The sequence below is a fragment of the Anolis carolinensis genome, unplaced genomic scaffold (assembly GCF_035594765.1).
Source record: "Anolis carolinensis isolate JA03-04 unplaced genomic scaffold, rAnoCar3.1.pri scaffold_7, whole genome shotgun sequence".
NCBI classification, from domain to species: Eukaryota; Metazoa; Chordata; class Lepidosauria; order Squamata; family Dactyloidae; genus Anolis; species Anolis carolinensis.
Window position 1 is genome coordinate 11,803,032 of NW_026943818.1, and position 16,002 is coordinate 11,819,033.

The window sequence follows — 16,002 nt, forward strand, 5'->3', positions numbered from 1 at the left end:
GGTTTACAGTCATAAAAGCAACACAAACATTACATAACAACATAATAACATTTTTATTTATAATAATAATAAATTATTAATAATAAATAATAAATTATTAAACAAAGTAAAATAATACAATTATAACAATAAATCACACTTACATGACCAGATCAAGGGGACGGGAACCATAAATCCAATATATTAAAATGCATCATTTTAGGCTAGGGAAATCTTGTGCAATATATTCAAGCTAGGCAAGTGGATTGTTGTATATTGTTGTGTTTTCGGGGCTGTATGGCCATGTTCTAGAAGTGCTGGCCTGCTATAGATGTGGGCGAAACGTCAGGAGAGAATGCTTCTGGGACATAGTCATACAGCCCGGAAAACACACAACAACTCTGTGATCCCGGCCATGAAAGCCTTCAGCAACAATTGTTGTCTAAGACTTTCGTGGCCGGAATCACTGGGTTGCTGTGAGTTTACCGTGCTGTCTGGCCTTGTCCCAGAAGCATTCTCTCCTGACGTTTCGCCCACATTTATGGCAGGCATCCTCAGAGGTTGTGAGGTCTGTTGGAAACTAGTCAAGTGGGGTTTATATACAGTAGAGTCTCACTTATGTAACACTCGCTTATCCAACGTTCTGGATTATCCAACGTATTTTTGTAGTCGCTGTTTTCAATAAATCGTGAGATTTTGGTGCTAAATTCGTAAATACAGTAATTACTACATAGCATTACTGTGTATTGAACTACTTTTTCTGTCAAATTTGTAGTATAACATGATGTTTTTGTGCTTAATTTTTAAAATCATAACCTAATTTGATGTTTAATAGGCTTTTCCTTAATGCCTCCTTATTATCCAACATATTCGCTTATCCAACATTCTGCCGGCCCGTTTATGTTGGATAAGTGAGACTCTACTGTATCTGGAATGTCTAGGGTGGGAGAAAGAACTCTTGTCTGCTTGAGGCAAGTGTGAATGTTGCATTTGGTCACCTTGATTAGCATTGAATGGCCTTTCAGCTTCAAAACCTGGCTGTGTCCTGCCTGAGGGAATCCTTTGTTGGGAGGTGTTAGCTGACCCTGATTGTTTCCTGCCTGGAATTGTCCCGTTTTCTGAGTGTTGCTCTTTATTTACTGTCCTGATTTTAGAGGTTGTTTTTAAATACTGGTAGCCAGATTTTGTTCATTTTCATGGTTTCCTCCTTTCTGTTGAAATTGTCCACATGCTTGTAGATTTCAATGGCTTTTCTGTGTCGGTTGTCAGAGTGGCCCAGCATTTCTGTGTTCTCATATAATATGCTGTGTCCATGTTGTCAACAGACCTCACAATGTTTGAGGATGCCTGCTTAGATGTTGGAAGAACAATAACAAGTTTATTCAGGCACAGAGCTTAGTGGTTACAATGGTGTTTCTCACTTAGAGGTATTCTTATTAACAATAACAAGTTTATTCAGGCACAGAGCTTAGTGGTTACAATGGTGTTTCTCACTTAGAGGTATTCTTATTAACAGTTACAATACTAGAATGAGATGAATCAACTCTAAAGTATCACTTCTTTTACTTAAAGTAGTTAAAGCTTCTTTCTCTGCTACTTTTAAACTGTTACTTCAATGGAACTCTGTGAGTCCAGCTGGGATTGGTTCCCAAAGTCTGGAACTTGGACTATCCAGTGACTTCAAACCACAGTCACCTCTGTGATATAGTATCACAGATTCTCTGTTCCTTACTAGGACACAGACTACATTAAATAAGTCACCAAACTTTTTTAAAACCGACTCAAAATGAACAATTGAGTCTCCTTGATCCCATCAACCTGGAATCAATCTTCCCTGTGACTCATCAGAGCACAGACCGACTGACTTTTTAAAACTGCACTTCTTCCACCAAACGGCAGTCAGTTCTGCTTACTTCTCCATGGCAACCAGCCTTTGAGTGCTGAAATGCAATAACTGTAATACTTACCCTTTTAAAACAAACACACAGTTAAACATAACATCTGTAAACCAAAATTCGTACTTCATTACACTCCTTTCCTATCGTTTGAAGCCATTGTTCCATTGCGTCCTAGTCTCCAGGGAGACTTGGACCCTCTTTCCTATGACTTCACCTCACATCTTGATCACTCGCTCTCATCCTTTCTCCTCTCAGCCTTCTCTTTAGGCTAAACATGCCCAGCTCTTTAAGCCGCTCCTCATATGGTTTGTTCTCCAGAGCCTTGATCCTTTTACCCTCTTCTGGACACATTCCTGCTTGTCAACATTTTCCTTCAGTGGGACACTGTGGTTCCAGGTGTGGTCTGACCAAGGCGGAATAGAGGGGACCACTCTCTCAACCATCATGTCAGACTACATAGAAAAGCCATTGAAATCCACAAGCACGTAGACAAACTCAACAGCAAGGAGGAAATGCATGAAAATGAACAAAATCGGGTTATTTAAAAAACTCTAGAATCGGGACAATAAATATAGATCAACACTCAGGAAACAGGGCAATTCCAGACAGGAAACAATCAGGGCCAGCTAACACCTCCCAAGGCAAACAGCAACCCAGTGATTCCGGCCATGAAAGCTTTCGACCAGGGCCTAAATTTAAGCAAACATCTGAATGGTGCATCTTAATGGGGTTGCCATTAATAAATCCAGCAATGCATTCATGTTTTCGTTTTTAAAACCTCGGGATCCCCAGGAAGGCAGATCGCCGATTAGACCGTTTTGCCGGCAAATCCTGCTTAGCGATCATCCCTTATTGGACACGGAACTTATCTCATCTCATTGCAGCGGCCCAAAGCCTAAGCCGGGTTGGCCAGCTGTCTCCGATTTCTTCCCATTTTCTATATTATTAAAGGGCAGAGATATGAACAAACACACACACAAATCCAAATTCCTCTTTTGTGTTGACGAAATATATTTTCTTTGGGCTGCAGTGAGTTTACCAGGCCATGTTGCAGAAGCACTCTCTCCTGATGTTTCGCCCACATCTATGGCAGGCATCCTCGGAGGTTGCGAGGTATATGGCGAAACTAAGCAAGGAAGGTTTATATATCTGTGGAAGGTCCAGGGTGTGGGAAAGAAATCTTGTTTTTTCAAGGCAAGTGTGAATGTTGCAATTGGACAGATTATTATTATTATTATTATTATTATTATTATTATTATTATTATTACTTATGACACAGCAAACAAGATAGATATGCTGGATTTTGTATCACAAAAATCCCAAGTCGAACACTTCCCAAGTGTCTAGGACTGTGTGATGTATTTTCGGATGATGCATGCAGATCCCAGTAGGGTGGCCTTTTGCAGTTATTATTTTATGACACAGCAACAAGATAGATATGCTGGATTTCGTATCACAAAAATCCCAAGTCGAACACTTCCCAAGTGTCTAGGACTGTGTGATGTATTTTCGGATGATGCGTGCAGATCCCAGTAGGGTGGCCTTTTGCAATTATTATTATTATTATTTGAAACACAACAAGATGATGATTATTATAATTATATAATAATAATAAAACTTTATTTGTATTCCACCCTATCTCCCCAAAGGGCCTCAGGGCGGATTACACCTCCCAACAAAGAATTCCCCCAGGCAGGAAGCAGCCAGGCTTTGCAGCTGCGAGGCCATTCAATGTTAATCTGGGCCAGAGTGAAAGGGACCAGGAAGACATTATTATTATTATTATTATTATTATTATTATTAGTGATATTTATATCCTGCCCTTCTCACCCTGATGGTGACTCAGGAAGGTTTACAAGTTATATGTACAATATATTCTATTATTAGCATAGCACAATATAAGCATTATATATTACTATACTATACCATTATATTGCAATATTATTAGTAATATTACATGTAATATAAATATAGCATTATAATAGTGTAATATTGTTACTATATTGTATTACATTATAATATCAATATATGTATATACAATATATTAAATTATGAGTATTATAATAGGAGTATTATATATTATTATATTGTTATATTGACACAGGAGACACAGTGGAATGATGTCTTCCTAGTCTCCTTCTTCACTCTGGCCCAGATTAGCATTGAATGGCCTTGCAGCTGCAAAGCCTGGCTGGTCCCTGCCTGGGGGAATCCTTTGTTATGAGGTATTAGCTGGCCCTGATTGTTTCCTGTCTGGAATTCCCCTGTTTTCTGAGTGTTGTTCTTTATTTACTGTCCTGATTTTAGAGCTTTCTTTCTTAATGATATAGACAGGAACAATAGGAAAAACAATGGATGAAGAAAAAGAATAAACACACTTTTCTTATTATTTGCTTAAATTTTAGAAAACCCCAAAATATTGCCTTTTCAAATTCCAGATTTGATCCTGGTGGGATTCGAACTCGCGAGCTACGACGCAGCAGCGCCGCTCCTGCCGCCATCTTGGAAGAGGGCAAAATGAAAGCTGTGCCCGACTTTAAGATGGCGGAGCACCGCTAGCCTATTTTCTCGTGATGGCTTTATATTATTTTCGTGGCTGATTTTACGCATTTCGTTAGGAAAATCTACCTCTAACCTGTCTTTAAGGGAGAAAGAAAGTACGCATCGTTCCTTATTCCGATATTTAAGCGTCATTTCCCTTTGTTTGGGTGCTTTGTGCTGCGATTGGATGAAAATATGCATATGAAATGAGGGAGGAGACTCTCTATTTCGGTATTTAAGCGACATTTCCCTTTGCTTGGACGCCTCGTGCTGTGATTGGATGAAAATATGCATATGTAATGAGGGAGGAGACTCTCTATTTCGGTATTTAAGCGAAATTTCCCTTTGCTTGGACGCCTTGTGCTGCGATTGGATGAAAATATGCATATGAAATGAGGGAGGAGACTCTATTTCGGTATTTAAGCGACATTTCCCTTTGCTTGGACGCCTTGTGCTGCGATTGGATGAAAATATGCATATGAAATGAGGGAGGAGACTTTCCATCTCGAACGAGATTTTTTTGAAATAAATTGACTTTTACGGAATGAAATTTTAAAATGATACCTATACTTGCGTTAGAATGAGAAAAGAAAATATAAATAGATTAAAATATGCTCTTTAATAGGCTTAGTGATTGCCCACTATAACCTGAAAAGATGTAAAATTGTGGCCTTTATATACAGAGCGGGCAAATAATTGGGCTGTGTTGTATGAAAGGAGAGAAGGTTAGCACTCCCCTTGATAAGGATGGAAGAGGTCCCAGTGGCCTGTACAACACGCATATGGTTAAGGCATTGCCACTTACTTCGTGGCATCTAACCAAGTTTTTTTACTCTTCTTTTTAATTGTGGGATTTGTAGTTCCTTTTGCAACATAGGGTGCCAATCCAAGAGTCACCTGTCAATCAGAAGCATGACATCATCTGGAAAGGACCGTCTCCCTGTCCCATTGCCTTCTCAAGATCCTTCGGTGAGAATAATATTAATAATAATAATCAATAGTATATAGATCGATACTTGTCAGGGTTAAAGTGGTACCAAACTGCATTAATTCTACCATGTAGATGCACCCATGGATTCAAAACATAGGCTTGGCCCCGATTAATACTTGGATGAGACATTGACAGGTTTAAAGTGTTTTCAAACTGCATTAATTCTACAATGTAGATGCATTCAAGGAGTCAAGTGGTACCAAACTGCATTAATTCTACCATGTAGATGCACTCAAGGATTCAAAACATAGGCTCGGCCCCGATTAATACTTGGATGAGACATTGACAGGTTTAAAGTGTTTTCAAACTGCATTAATTCTACAATGTAGATGCATTCAAGGAGGCAAGTGGTACCAAACTGCATTAATTCTACCATGTAGATGCATTCAAGGAGGCAAGTGGTACCAAACTGCATTAATTCTACAATGTAGATGCATTCAAGGAGGCAAGTGGTACCAAACTGCATTAATTCTACCATGTAGATGCATTCAAGGAGGCAAGTGGTACCAAACTGCATTAATTCTACCATGTAGATGCATTCAAGGAGGCAAGTGGTACCAAACTGCATTAATTCTACAATGTAGATGCATTCAAGGAGGCAAGTGGTACCAAACTGCATTAATTCTACCATGTAGATGCATTCAAGGAGGCAAGTGGTACCAAACTGCATTAATTCTACCATGTAGATGCACTCAAGGATTCAAAACATAGGCTCGGCCCCGATTAATACTTGGATGAGACATTGACAGGTTTAAAGTGTTTTCAAACTGCATTAATTCTACCATGTAGATGCACCCATGGATTCAAAACATAGGATCGGACCTGGTTAATACTCGAATGAGACATTGTCAGGGTTAAAGTGTTACCAAACTGGATTAATTCTACAATGTAGATGCACCCAGGGTTAAAGTGGTACCAAATTGCATTAATTCTACAATGTAGATGCACCCATGGACTCAAAACATTGGATCGGCCATGGTTAATACTCGAATGAGACATTGTCAGGGTTAAAGTGGTACCAAACTGCATTAATTATACCATGTAGATGCACCCATGGACTCAAAACATTGGATCGGCTCTGGTTAGCACTTGGATGAGATATTGTCAGGGTTAAAGTGGTACCAAACTGGGTTAATTCTACCATGTAGATGCACCCATGGACTCAAAACATTGGATCGGCCCTGGTTAGCATTTGGATGAGAGATTGTCAGGGTTAAAGTGGTACCAAACTGGGTTAATTCTACCATGTAGATGCACCCATGGACTCAAAACATAGGATAGGCCCTGGTTAGCATTTGGATGAGAGATTGTCAATGTTAAATTGGTATCAAACTGAATTAATTAGGCAGTGTAGATGCCGCCTTTGTTGTCCCTTTGGGGCAAAACGTATCCCCGATTTTGTTGGTTTGCAAAGAGGGTCTTTTGCTGAAGACGGGAGGCTTTCTCTGCCTAATCCAGAACCGAATTAGAGGATTTCCGACGTGGATTTAGAGTTAAATCTTGATTAGGGAGAATTTCTCTCCTGCCGTCTCTGCACGCTTGTATTAACGGGTAATGATCATGCGTCGGAGAAATAGGACAGCGATAGCTAAGGGTAACGCACACATATGCTGGCTTCTGTTTCTTGACAAGGCAATTTTTTTGTGTGTATTTATATATATATCCAGAAAAGTGTTGGCGTTGAAAAGCAGAGGCTGATTTCGGTTTGGTCTTTTCTTCAAGAAGGTTCTGAAGGTCTGGAGAAGATGGAACGAGTCCCCCGAACGGAGACCAGACAAGCAGAAGTGGTTTAATCCGATCTCGCCTCACTATCGGAACCAACGTTGATCTTATTTCAAGAAGAAGAGGAGCCCAGACTCTTGGGTCGGGACCCCAATGGTGGTGGGACCCATGTTTGGACCAGCAGCCTATGGGATATTTTCTCTGGCAACCGTTTCGTTCCTGCTTCCGATCGGTAAGTGCCTTGTTTTAGTTTTGGAATATTTACAAATATAAGCATCAGAGCTTTTCTGATCTTGAAAAATAAGATAACGGAGACCACCAAGGGGACCATCCAGGACCAGGTTGGGTTAGGACTTGGATGGGTGGCCACCAAGGAGACCAATCATGGTCAAGTTGGGTTAGGACTTGGATGGGAGGCCACCAAGGAGATCAATCAAGGTCCGGTTTGGTTAGGACTTGGGTGGGAGGCCACCAAAAAGTCCAATCAGGGTCCAGTTTTGTTAGGACTTGCATGGGAGGCCACCAAGGAGATCAATCAAGGTCTGGTTTGGTTAGGACTTGGATGGGAGGCCATCAAGGAGACCAATCACAGTCAGGTTGGGTTAGGACTTGCATGGGAGGCCACCAAGGAGATCAATCAAGGTCTGGTTTGGTTAGGACTTGGATGGGAGGCCATCAAGGAGACCAATCACAGTCAGGTTGGGTTAGGACTTGCATGGGAGGCCACCAAGGAGATCAATCAAGGTCCGGTTTGGTTAGGACTTGCATGGGAGGCCACCAAGGAAACCAAACAGGATCAGGTTGGGTTATGATTTGGATGGGAGGCCACCAAGGAGACCAAACAGGGTCAGGTTGGGTTAGGACTTGGATGAGAAGCCACCAAGGAGACTAAACAGGATCAGGTTGGGTTAGGACATGGATGGGAGGCCACCAAAAAGTCCAATCAGGGTCCAGTTTGGTTAGGACTTGCATGGGAGGTCACCAAGGAGACCAATCAAGGTCTGGTTTGGTTAGGACTTGGATGTGCGGTCACCAAGGAGACCAAACAGAGTCAGGTTGTGTTAGGACTTTGATGAGGAGCCACCAAGCAGGCCAATTGGGGTCCAGTTTGTTTAGGACTTGGATGGGAGGCCACCAAGGAGACCAAATAGGTCAGGTTTAGACTTGGATGGGAGGCCACCAAGGAGCAATCAGGGTCCAGTTTGGTTAGGACTTGCAAGGGAGGCCACCAAGGAGATCAATCAAGGTCCGGTTTGGTTAGGACTTGCCTGGGAGGCCACCAAGGAGATCAATCAAGGTCCGGTTTGGTTAGGACTTGCCTGGGAGGCCACCAAGGAGATCAATCAAGGTCCGGTTTGGTTAGGACTTGGATGGGAGGCCATCAAGGAGATCAAACAGGGTCAGGTTTGGTTAGGACTAGGATGAGAGGCCATCAAGGAGACCAAACAGGGTTATGTTGGGTTAAGACATGGATGGGAGGCCACCAATGAGACTAATCAGGGTCTGGTTTGGTTAGAACTCAGGTGGGAGGCCACTAAGGAGACCAAACAGGTCAGGTTTGGTTAGGACTTGGATGGGAGGCCACCAAGAAGACCAATCAGGGTCTAGTTGGTTAAGATTTAAATGGGAGGCCACCAAGGAGACCAAAGAGGGTCAGATTTGGTTAGGATTTGGATGGGAGGCCACCAAGGAGACCAAACAGGGTCAGGTTTGGTTGGAACATGGATGGGAGGCCACCAAGAAGACCAATCAGGGTCAGGTTTGGTTAGGATTTGATGAGAGGCCACCAAGGAGACCAAACAGGGTCAGGTTTGGTTAGGATTTGGATGGGAGGCCACCAAGGAGACCGAACAGGGTCAGGTTTGGTTGGAACATGGATGGGAGGCCACCAAGGAGACCAATGAGGTCCATCGCATTGAGCCATTTTAATTCAAGTACTGTAAAACTGAGTTAATCCTACCATTTAGCTATGTTCCCGATGGAAGACATTAAATATTGTTGACAGAAATAACAAAACATCGCACTGGGGGCGCAGTGCGGCGCTCACCAAATGTGCCATTTCCATTCTTGTTGGCCAACCAGCAATTCCGTTAACGATTTAATTAACCAGGCATGCAAGTGTTAACCTCAACAAATTGATTTCTACCCTGGCGAGAGGATCAATGTTGACTAATTAAAATTTAAACTAGGCGCCTCTAGCTCCATGCTTTTGTACTACGGATGAGAGCAAAAGAGAGCTGGACCCAACCGACTGCCTGGGGAAAATCTGGCCTGAATCCAAATGTTAGTCCCAGTTAGACCAAGAATCAATGGGAATTGACATTGATTCAATTACTGGACTCTAACTGGGCACCAACAGTTGGATTTAGGCCACTGCATTCAATGTAAAGGCATTTTTCCTGTCTGTATTGTTTACATGAGCTGCAATGGTGTTAGTTCTCTATCGCCACCAGGTGGTAGCTTCCAAGTATTACAAGTGAGACAACATTTACTTTTATCTATATATATTAGGCATGTCCAATCGATGAAAAAAATGTTTCAATTCTCGTTTCTAAAGTAGGGGGCACTGGTGCTTCGATATAGAAAGTATTTCCAATTTTTTCACCCAAAAATTTTGGATATTTCCGAAAATTCGTAATGATTCTAAATGCTTCTAAAATGGCGCAATCGCTACACACCGGGCTTGTATGGCAATCTTCCATGTGGACGCTAGCCCCCACCTTTGCGTCCATCGTGGAAGCTTCTGATTGGCCGGGGAGCGGCAGCCATGTTAGGCTGCGCTAAGCTCCCATTCAAGGTGGGTTGCAGAAACAATTTTTTAAAATATTTTAAAAAATATATTTTAAAAAAAAATTTGGGGGGGAAAAATTAACGAAACATTAAGAGACAATTAGAGAATGGGCCAATAATGGTTCGAATTACGTTGCTGGTTGCGCTGTGAAACAATGTCTCGGAATGCATATCAAAAAGCGAGAACAATCCGAAATAATTCCGATATATGATTCAAAACGATTTTTTGGACATGTCTACTATCTATATATATAAAAGGGTGATGGCATCATGGCAGCGGACAAAACAACAAAAGTAAACACCCCACAACCTCGAAAATTGACATCACAACCCCTCATCCATGCCTCTAGGTTGATGCAACAAGAAGAAAAGAAAAATAAAGTCCTAATTAGAGGTAGAGGAATAATTGTTTTGATCCAATTGCTGCCAGTTAGAAGGCTAAGCTCTGTTCACTTGGTCCCCTAGCAACCCACTCAGCCCAGGGGACCCTTTACCTTAACTACCACCAATTCCTCAATACTTTATTTCCCATACCACCAGACTTCGCCACAGCAACGCGTGGCCGGGCACAACTAGTTTATTTATATTTATTTCTTTATTATTTAAACTTATATGCCACCACTCCCCTAGGGCTCGGGGCGGTTTACAAGAATAGGCTAAAATCTGACGATTTAAAAACATCTTTAAAATATCTTTTAGCCACAGGTCTCCAATGTTACGGCTGCAACATCATCGTCGGTAGCCGGTCTCTGGACACCGGTTGCACCCGTCCGGAAGTCATCACTTGTTCCCATTCGCACCAAGGGTTCAAGCACAGGTTTTGCATTAAGATGGAAAGTGGTGAGTTACAAAAAAACCAATTTTTTTTTTACCGTATATACTCGAGTATAAGCTGACCCGAATATAAGCCGAGGCACCTAATTTTACCACAAAAAACCTGGGAAAACATTGACTCCAATATAAGCCGAGGGTGGTAAATTTCAGAGATAAAAATAGATACCAATAAAATTACATTATCGTATATACTCGAGTATAAGCCGACCCGAATATAAGCCGAGGCACTTAATTTTACCACCAAAAAAACTGGGAAAACATTGACTCCAGTATAAGCCGAGAATGGTAAGATTCAGAAATAAAAATAGATACCAATAAAATTACATTACCGTATATACTCGAGTATAAGCCGACCCGAATATAAGCCGAGGCACCTAATTTTACCACAAAAAAAAAAACTGGGAAAACATTGACTCCAGTATAAGCCGAGGGTGGTAAATTTCAGAAATAAAAATAGATACCAATAAATTACATGAATTGAGGCATCATTCGGTGAAATGTTTTTGAATATTTACATCAAGCTCAAATTTAAGATAAGACCGTCCAACTCTGATCCAATCATTATTCTCATCTTCTTCAATGTAAATGTGGTTATGTATCCTTTTAATAATAATAGAGTAAAAAATACATGTAATAATAATAATAATAAATACAGGAAAATAATACATCTAATAATATTGTAATAATATGGGGCCGGGCTGTGGCACAGGCTGTTGAGCAGCTGCAATAAATCACTCTGACCATGAGGTCATGAGTTCGAGGCCAGCCCGTGGTGGGGTGAGCACCCGTCAATTAAAAATAAAAAATAGCCCCTGCTCGTTGCTGACCTAGCAACCCGAAAGATAGTTGCATCTATCAAGTAGGAAATAAGGTACCACTTATAAAAGAGTAGGGAGGCAAGTTTAACTAATTTATGACCTGGAATGAGGGACTTTTACAGGGCTCTCCTGCCCTCATTTCTTGAGCTATCCTCATCAAATTTGCAATGCCCTTGCAAGTTGTGCAAAGATACTTTGAAAACTAGAAATTCCCTTGCTATATTTGTAAGCAAGAAGGACACTGGAAATCAAGGGTGTCTCTGGCTATGTAATCTCACAAGCCTCAACCCAATGCCTTCCATTAGAAATGGACCAAGCAATGCCCTGGCAAGGAGTGCAAAGATACTTTGAAAACTAGAAATTCCCTTGCTAAGAGAAAGAACCAGCAACAAAGCCCTTTGTGTCCATCGTGGAAGCTTCTGATTGACTGGGGAGCAGCAGCCATGTTAGGCTGCGCTAAGCTCCCATTCAAGGTAGGTTGCAGAAACAAAAACAATTTTTAAAATATTTTTTAAAATATATTTTTTAAAAAAATGGAGGGGGGGAAATTAACGAAATATTAAGAGACAATTAGAGAATGGGCCAACAATGGTTCGAATTACATTGCCGGTTGCGCTGTGAGACAACGTCTCGGAATGCGTATCAAAAAGCGAGAACAATCCGAAATAATTCCGATATACGATTCAAAACGATTTTTTGGACATGTCTACTGTCTCGGTCTCCGATTGATGTGTTTATGGGCATTGAATGTTTGCCCTATGTGTGTATAATGTGATCCGCCCTGAGTCCCCTTCGGGGTGAGAAAGAAGGGCGGAATATAAATACTGCAAATAAATAAATAAATAAATAAATAATATTCCTTGCTTCTTCCCTTCCTTCCTTCCTTCCTTCCTTCCTTCCTTCCTTCCTTCCTTCCTTCTCTTTCTCTGTAGTGGTTCTGGGGATCCTTTTGACCAGCGGATGCGCCACTTCACGCCACTGCCAACAGCAAGAACTTCCTGGGGTCCGGATCCACTGCTGCGATAAAGATCTTTGCAACGGATCCCCAAAGGCTCCCTTCCCCGGCTCTTTTGGCCACATCTCCTACCTCTTGGTTTCGTGGATGTTCATCCTCGCCTTCCTCCTTTGAAAGAACCGAAATTGATGCCTTGGAGAAATTGATGCAGAAATTGATGCGGAAATTTATGCGGAAATTGATGCGGAAATTGATGCGGAAATTGATGCGGAAATCGATACAGAAATCGATGCAGAAATCGATGCAGAAATTGATGCAGAAATTGATGCCTAGCAGAAATTGAGGCAGAAATTGATGCAGAAATTGATTCAGAAATTGATGCCTAGCAGAAATTGATGCAGAATTGATGCAGAAATTGATGTAGAAATTGATGCAGAAATTGATGCAAAAATAGATGCAGAAATTGATGCCTAGCAGAAATAGATGCAGAAATTGATGCAGAAATTGATGCAGAAATTGATGCAAAAATAGATGCAGAAATTGATGCCTAGCAGAAATTGATGCAGAAATAGATGCAGAAATTGATGCAGAAATTGATGCAAAAATAGATGCAGAAATTGATGCCTAGCAGAAATAGATGCAGAAATTGATGCAGAAATTGATGCAGAAATTGATGCAAAAATAGATGCAGAAATTGATGCCTAGCAGAAATTGATGCAGAAATTGATGCAGAAATTGATGCCTAGCAGAAATTGATGCCGAAATTGATGCAGAAATTGATGCCTAGCAGAAAGATGTCTCAGATCTCTTAGGGTGTTGAACCAATGCAGTTTGAACTGCCTCGGCCCTTTGCTATGGAGTCCTAGGAGCCGTCGTTTGGCGAAGTGCTTCGTCTTCTTGGCCAAACTACAGCTCCCAGGATCTCATAGCATTCAAGTGGTCTTAAACTACATTCATTCAACAGTGTAGATGTAACCTTGGGCCCTCGTTTTGCTTCCTTTGTCTCCTTCCCTTCCTTTTCTGATGTTCTTTTCTACAGACTGTAAGGGCAAAAATAAATGGTGGCTCCATATCATAACATGAATGTATTGTCCTTGTTGTGGTGGCCTCAATTACAAGAGGAACATCATGTAGACACGTTGCTCTTGGTGGTGGCCCCATATCATAACATGAACATATTGTCTTGTTGTGGTGGCCTCTGTTGCAAGAGGAACATCTTGTAGATACGTTGCTCTTGGTGGTGGCCCCATATCATAATATGAATATATAGTCCTTGTTGTGGTGGCCTCAATTGGAAGAGGAACATCATGTAGACACGTTGCTCTTGGTGGTGGCCCCATATCATAACATGAATATATTGTCTTGTTGTGGTGGCCTCAATTGGAAGAGGAACATCATGTAGACACGTTGCTCTTGGTGGTGGCCCCATATCATAATATGAACATATTGTCTTGTTGTGGTGGCCTCCATTGCAAGAGGAACATCTTGTAGACACGTTGCTCTTGGTGGTGGCCCCATATCATAACATGAACATATTGTCTTGTTGTGGTGGCCTCCATTGCAAGAGGAACATCATGTAGACACGTTGCTCTTGGTGGTGGCCCCATATCATAACATGAACATATTGTCTTGTTGTGGTGGCCTCCATTGCAAGAGGAACATTTTGTAGACACGTTGCTCTTGGTGGTGGCCCCATATCATAACATGAACATATTGTCTTGTTGTGGTGGCCTCAATTACAAGAGGAACATCATGTAGACACGTTGCTCTTGGTGGTGGCCCCATATCATAACATGAACATATAGTCTTGTTGTGGTGGCCTCCATTGCAAGAGGAACATCTTGTAGACACGTTGCTCTTGGTGGTGGCCCCATATCATAACATGAACATATTGTCTTGTTGTGGTGGCCTCCATTGCAAGAGGAACATCTTGTAGACACGTTGCTCTTGGTGGTGGCCCCATATCATAACATGAACATATTGTCTTGTTGTGGTGGCCTCTGTTGCAAGAGGAACATCTTGTAGATACGTTGCTCTTGGTGGTGGCCCCATATCATAATATGAATATATAGTCCTTGTTGTGGTGGCCTCAATTGGAAGAGGAACATCATGTAGACACGTTGCTCTTGGTGGTGGCCCCATATCATAACATGAATATATTGTCTTGTTGTGGTGGCCTCAATTGGAAGAGGAACATCATGTAGACACGTTGCTCTTGGTGGTGGCCCCATATCATAACATGAACATATTGTCTTGTTGTGGTGGCCTCAATTGGAAGAGGAACATCATGTAGACACGTTGCTCTTGGTGGTGGCCCCATATCATAATATGAACATATTGTCTTGTTGTGGTGGCCTCCATTGCAAGAGGAACATCTTGTAGACACGTTGCTCTTGGTGGTGGCCCCATATCATAACATGAACATATTGTCTTGTTGTGGTGGCCTCCATTGCAAGAGGAACATCATGTAGACACGTTGCTCTTGGTGGTGGCCCCATATCATAACATGAACATATTGTCTTGTTGTGGTGGCCTCCATTGCAAGAGGAACATTTTGTAGACACGTTGCTCTTGGTGGTGGCCCCATATCATAACATGAACATATTGTCTTGTTGTGGTGGCCTCAATTACAAGAGGAACATCATGTAGACACGTTGCTCTTGGTGGTGGCCCCATATCATAACATGAACATATAGTCTTGTTGTGGTGGCCTCCATTGCAAGAGGAACATCTTGTAGACACGTTGCTCTTGGTGGTGGCCCCATATCATAACATGAACATATTGTCTTGTTGTGGTGGCCTCTGTTGCAAGAGGAACATCTTGTAGATACGTTGCTCTTGGTGGTGGCCCCATATCATAACATGAACATATTGTCTTGTTGTGGTGGCCTCTGTTGCAAGAGGAACATCTTGTAGATACGTTGCTCTTGGTGGTGGCCCCATATCATAATATGAATATATAGTCCTTGTTGTGGTGGCCTCAATTGGAAGAGGAACATCATGTAGACACGTTGCTCTTGGTGGTGGCCCCATATCATAATATGAACATATAGTCCTTGTTGTGGTGGCCTCAATTGGAAGAGGAACATCATGTAGACACGTTGCTCTTGGTGGTGGCCCCATATCATAACATGAACATATTGTCTTGTTGTGGTGGTCACATCACTTTATTTCTTAATTAGTCGCTCTTCACCAGAGTGCTCCGAGCGACTTACAATTTAAAATATCATTCCACAACAGACCTCACAACCTCTGAGGATGCCTGCCACAGATGTGGGAGAAACGTCAGGTGAGAATGCTTCTGGAACATGGCCATACAGCCCAGAAAACACACAACAACCCTGTGATCCTGACCATGAAAGCCTTTGAGAACACAATAATAATAATAATAACCTCTGAGGATGCCTGCCATAGATGTGGGCGAAACGTCAGGAGAGAATGCTTCTGGAACATGGCCAGGCAGGTCGGAAAACT

The 16,002-nt window shown here is 41.9% G+C and overlaps 1 non-coding gene across 1 annotated transcript; it reads left to right on the plus strand.

The window, feature by feature from the left end:
* The first annotated feature begins 5,121 nt into the window (after positions 1-5,121).
* LOC134293387 (U6atac minor spliceosomal RNA) lies at positions 5,122-5,249 on the plus strand. The gene has a single exon (XR_010000354.1). It is a non-coding gene; the product is annotated as a U6atac minor spliceosomal RNA (small nuclear RNA).
* The last annotated feature ends 10,753 nt before the right edge of the window (positions 5,250-16,002 follow it).